A 6,000-nucleotide genomic window follows, 5' to 3' on the forward strand; every position below is an offset into this window, starting at 1 on the left:
TAGAACTCAAATTTTACTCATGGAACCCCTACCTAACATCAACAAAGTCTTTTCTCTTATCATGCAACAAGAAAGGAAGGGCAATGGTTCTGGAATTGTGACCAATGAGAACAAAATCTTGATGAATACTGCTGACAGAAATTATAGAAGCCAAAAACAAGGTTCTTGGAGGGGTCAGGGAAGAGGCAATGGATCTCGAACACAAGGAAGAGGCAGAGGCAGAAATCCTAATCAAGGAAAGCAATGTACCTACTGCCACAAGATGAACCACACTGCAGAGGAATGCTATTCAAAGCATGGGTATCCTCCTTGGTATAAACAAAGAACAGAACAGGACAAAAACTCTTCCAACAATAAATCTACAAGCACACAACAGATGTGCAACCTTAATGTCAGTTTTGAGTCTCAAAAATCTGCTGATCATGCCCCAGATGAAGGTACTGTCAACGCTTCCCTTAGTGCTGAACATATACAAAGGGTGCTGAAACTTTTGGATGACAAAGATGAGTCAAAACACATTATTAGCCACATCCAAAGCTTTAACAATAATGCGTCAACCCACAAACATCAACAAGGTAAACTTTGGATTCTTGATACATGAGCCACTAACCATATAACCTATGACCTAAATCAACTTTCTGTTTTCTATAGAATCAAGCCCATTATTGTGAAATTACCTAACAATTCCACTGTTGTTGCTGAGTTTGCTGAAACTAAGAAATTTTCAGATTCTTTAGTTCTTTTTAATGTTCTTTACATCCCTGAATTTTCTTTCAATCTAATATTTGTTCAAACTCTCATTAAGGATTTGAATTGCAAATTAACTTTTTCTTGTGAGCACTGTCAGATACAGGACAACCATTCATCCAAGATGATTGGGCATGCTAGCAGTTTAGATGGGCTTTACTACCTAGATGAAAATACATCCCCTCTACAAGATCATGCCTTCGTTAATACTATTGTGAATTACTCTAAGAAAAATATCAATGTTTGGCACTACAGGCTGGGACATCCTTGTAATAATGTTTTAAAACAAATATGTAGAATTTTTCCTTATGTTCATAATTCTTGTACAAACATATGTGATATTTGCCATTATTCTAAGCAACACAAACTGCCTTTCCCCAATAGTAGTACTAATTCTGATGATTGTTTTAATTTAATACATGTTGACATATGGGGACCTATTTCTATTCCTTCCATACATGGACACAAATATTTTCTTACTATGGTAGATGATTACTCTAAACATACTTGGATTTTTCTCATGCTTCTAAAGGTGAAACTAGAAATCTTTTGTTAAATTTCGTCATCTATATCAAAAATCAGTTTAAGAAGGATATTAAGGTCATAAGATCTGATAATGGTCCAAAATTTGAGTATATTGATCTCTATAACAAATATGGCATTATTCATCAAAAGAGTTGTGTGGGAACTCCACAACAAAACTCTGTCGTCGAAAGAAAACACCAGCATCTTTTAAATGTTACTAGAAGTTTACTTTTTCAATCCAATTTACCTAAATGCTACTGGTCTTATGTTGTTAACCATGTTGTTCACCTAATAAACACAATGCCTTCTACTATTTTAAAGGATAAATCTCCTTATGAAATGCTTTACCAGAAACCTCCTACCTATCTTGATTTAAAAACCTTTGGTTGTCTAAGTTTTGCCTCTACTTCTGATGTTAACAGAAGTAAACTTGATCCTAGGGCAAGGAAGTGTGTTTTTATTGGTTTCAAAAATGGAATAAAAGGATATATTCTTCTTGATTTAAAAACCAGAGAGATTTTTATAAGTAAAAATGTTCTGTTCTATGAAACTATCTTTCCTTGCAGCTCTATGGATAATGACACTACTGAGAAGACTATACCTCAATATCTAAATTTCTTGAATGATTCCCGAATTAATACCAGGGAAGACCATGTCTATCTTAACAATCCTGCAGAGGAAAATCAAGATGATGATGAAAGCATTACTGATGTTGATGAAGACAGGGTTATTAATGATTCTAATCAGGGACAAACTGAACCTGCATAGATTGAGAACCAATATGCTCATGATCAGGGCAATCAAAATAACAGCTCAACCTATCAACAGAATGAGGTAGAAGAAGACATTCAGAATCTAAGAAGATCCACAAGGAACAAAAAGCTTCCTCAATACCTAAACGATTACCAGGTTAATGGTTCCTTTATTATTAATAATTCCTGCCAATCTAAACATACAAGTCAACTTAAAAATAGCTATAAAACTGCTTATCCTATTAATTCTGTTGTATCTTATGATGGTTTGTCTAAGGAACATCTCAACTACACTCTTACTATCACTGCCAATCATGAACCGCAGTCTTATACAGAAGCCAATAAAATTACTGAATGGATGGATGCCATGAACAGAGATATACAAGCTTTGGAGAACAACAAGACTTTGTATCTCAATGATCTCCCTGATGGAAAAAGGCCCATAGGGTGCAAATGGATTTTCAAGACCAAATATAATGCAGATGGAACTATAGAAAGGCACAAGGCTAGATTGGTTGCAAAAGGATATTCTCAACTTGAAGGAGTGGACTACTTTGACACTTTCTCTCCTGTGGCTAAGCTCACGACTATGAGGATCATTCTAGCACTTGCTGCTGCAAGGGACTAGTACATATATCAACTTGATGTTGATAATGCCTTCTTGCATGGAGACCTAAATGAGGAGGTCTACATGACACCTCCACCAGGACTGAAACTTACCAAACAAGGTCAAGTTTGTCGCCTAACCAAGTCCTTGTATGGCCTCAAGCAAGCCAATCGACAATGGTTTGCTAAGTTGTCTTCTTTTCTCTTAAATCTTGGTTTTGTTCAATCTAATTCTGATTATTCCCTTTTTACATATAAAACCACTAGTACTTTCACTGCTCTACTTGTGTATGTAGAGGACATTATTCTAGCAGGGGACTCTATGGAAATCATCAATAAAACCAAGAGTATGTTGCATCAGACTTTCAAAATCAAGGATTTGGGCAAGCTGAAATACTTTCTGGGTTTTGAAATCTCAAGAACTAAAAAAGGGATCCATATGTGCCAAAGGAAGTACACCTTGGACATATTAAATGAAACAGGAATGGTCAACAACAAACCTTGCCAAACTCCTCTCATGAGTGACATAAAACCTCTCTTTGACACCAACAAGCCCTCATGCAATGCTGACTCCTACAAACGGCTAATAGGGAAACTTCTTTACCTCACCAATTCTAGACCTGATATCAACTACTCAGTGCATCTCCTTAGTCAATTTGTTCAGACACCCACTACTTATCATCAGCTGCTCAACATATCCTAAGATGCATTAAAGTTGATCCTGGTCGTGGACTATTTTTTCCTAAAGAGAATGACCTACAAATTAAGGGCTACAATGACTATGACTGGGCCACTTACCCTGAAACCTGTCGCAGCATCACTGGTTACTGTGTTTTCTTAGGAAATTTGCTCATATCTTGGAGGTCAAAGAAGTAGAACACTGTTTCCAAATCATCTTTTGAAGCCGAGTACAGAGCCCTAGCCACCACTTCTTGTGAAATCCAATGGATCAGTTATATTCTTCGTGATCTTTGCACTCAGCTTCATCCACCACTAGTTCTCTACTGCGATAATCAGTCAGCTCAACATATCGCTCAAAATCCCTCATTCCACGAGTGAACGAAACATATCAATATTGACTGTCATATGATTCGTGAACGGCTACAGAACAATCTCTTCCGTCTTCTTCCCATCTGCTCTGAAGACCAGCTCGCCGACGTCTTCACGAAAGCTCTCCACCGCACCAACTTCAAGATCAACATTCACAAGCTTGGGATGTTGAGCATTCACCATCCAGCTTGAGGGGAGGATATTGAAACCCTAACCCCTTAGGGTTTCTCCCTTTTCCCTTAGTTTGATTACTGATTAAATCAATAATCTAGGGTTAGTTGTTCCCCTTTTTCCCTTTCCTATAAAAACCCCTTTGGGTTTTTCCCCTTTACTGTAACATATTTTTACAATACAGAAACATAATAAAGTTTTTGTTTTTCTCTCACCTTGCCTTGCATCTTCTCTCCCAGCTCTTCACACTATTTTGCTTCTGTCCTGGAGTTTCTCTCCTCCTGTGACAACATCTTCTCCTTCTCTCTTTCGCCTTTCTCATCTGCAGTCATGAATCTCTCTTCCTCTCGCGAAGCTATGAGAAGAAGAATGTGTTTGGTACTTCAATAATATCTTTATTCTTAAATTATCACCAAAGTATCTTTACTCGAAACTCGAGTATTCTCTTCAAATTCAACTATATTTTCTATTTATGTAATTAAAAACTATTCGTTGAATATATTTTAATTTATTTTATAAAAGATATTAATAAGCTTCTATTATTTTATTATTATTTATGAATCAAATAATAATAACATATTAGTTATTCAATTCATTCCTTTTAGATGCATTTAATTAAATGGTAAATTCAACCTAATAAATTTAAACTTTTTTTATTTAAGTCTCTTTGGGTATCATTCTCATTCATATTGTTATTTTTTAGGAAAATAATTTTTTAACAATTAAATTTCGACAACTTTTACTTATAATATGAGATAATATCTTTTAAGTCACTTCCTATATTTTATTTTTTTTTTCATTTCTCTATATTCTAAAACAACTTAGAAGATGTCACATCATATTATAAGAGAAAATTGTCAAAATTTAGTTATAAAAATATCATTTTCTTATTTTTTATTGGAATGCTTAGGAAATATACAATAAGTCTCTTTAGTCATCTTGACATAATCTCTTATAATATAATAGTTTTAATTAAACGACTTAACGTATTTTACTCCGAGGTTCAATACAAAAGTTAAAAGACATTTTTGTCCTTCAACATTAGGTCGTTGTTTTTTAGCTTTTGTATGTTGTGCATGTTCCCTAAAGTTGTCAAAATGGGTTAGAACCCGCGAGTCAACCCGACCCACCACGGGTTTGGGCGAAGTTGGGTTGAAATTTTTGTACAAATTTTAATACAGGTTCATTTTTGACTTGGCTCACTTAGAATCTGACTCACCTAGATTGAACCCGTGGTGAGCTGGATTTACTCACCAACCTGCAAATAAAGAGTCATACAAATGTTTTTTGTTAAGTTGAGCTTTGCATTTGGCTTAGCTTAGATTGTTTTTTTTAGCCAACACATAGATAATTTGTATTTTTGTGATTTCGGTTTGTATTTGGATTGTATTGAAATTTGTTTAGATTTTAATTAGAATTATAATTTAGTTTTAACTAAAAATAAATAAATAATTGTATTTTTTTTAATTAAGTGAGCTCGTGAGCTAACCCATTTAACCCATCAGCCTGTGGTGGGCCAGACCGGGTTCGAATTTTTTTGGCTCACTAATAAGTGAGCTGCGTTGGGTTGGCTCACTATGTGATTAACCCATGGTGGGTCTAGCCAGGTTACCCATTTTGACAGCTCTAATACGATGTGGCATGGACAGAACGGACTACAGTAGAGATTTCTTACTCCAATCCATGTGAATTAAGACTTAGATTGTTTTTTTAGCCAACACATAAATAATTTGTATTTTTATGATTTCGATTTGTATTTGGATTGTATTGAAGTTTGTTTAGATTTTAATTAGAATTATAATTTAGTTTTGACTGAAAAAATAAAAAAAATTGTATTTTTTTAATTAAGTGAGCTCGTGAGCTAACCTGTTTAACCCATCAGCCCGTAGTGGGCCAGATCGGGTTCGAATTTTTTTTGCTCGCTAATAAGTGAGCTGGGTTGGGTTGGCTCACTAAGTGATCAACCCTGGTGAGTTGAGTCAGGTTACCCATTTTGACAGCTCTAATACGATGTGACATGAATAGAGCGGACTACAGTAGAGATTTCTTACTCCAATCCATGTGAATTAGGACTTAGATTGTTTCTTTTAGCCAAGACATAGATAATTTGTATTTTTATGATTTCGGTTTGTATTTGGATTGTATTGAA

The sequence above is a fragment of the Vigna unguiculata genome, chromosome 2, assembly GCF_004118075.2.
Source record: "Vigna unguiculata cultivar IT97K-499-35 chromosome 2, ASM411807v1, whole genome shotgun sequence".
Taxonomy (NCBI): Eukaryota; Viridiplantae; Streptophyta; class Magnoliopsida; order Fabales; family Fabaceae; genus Vigna; species Vigna unguiculata.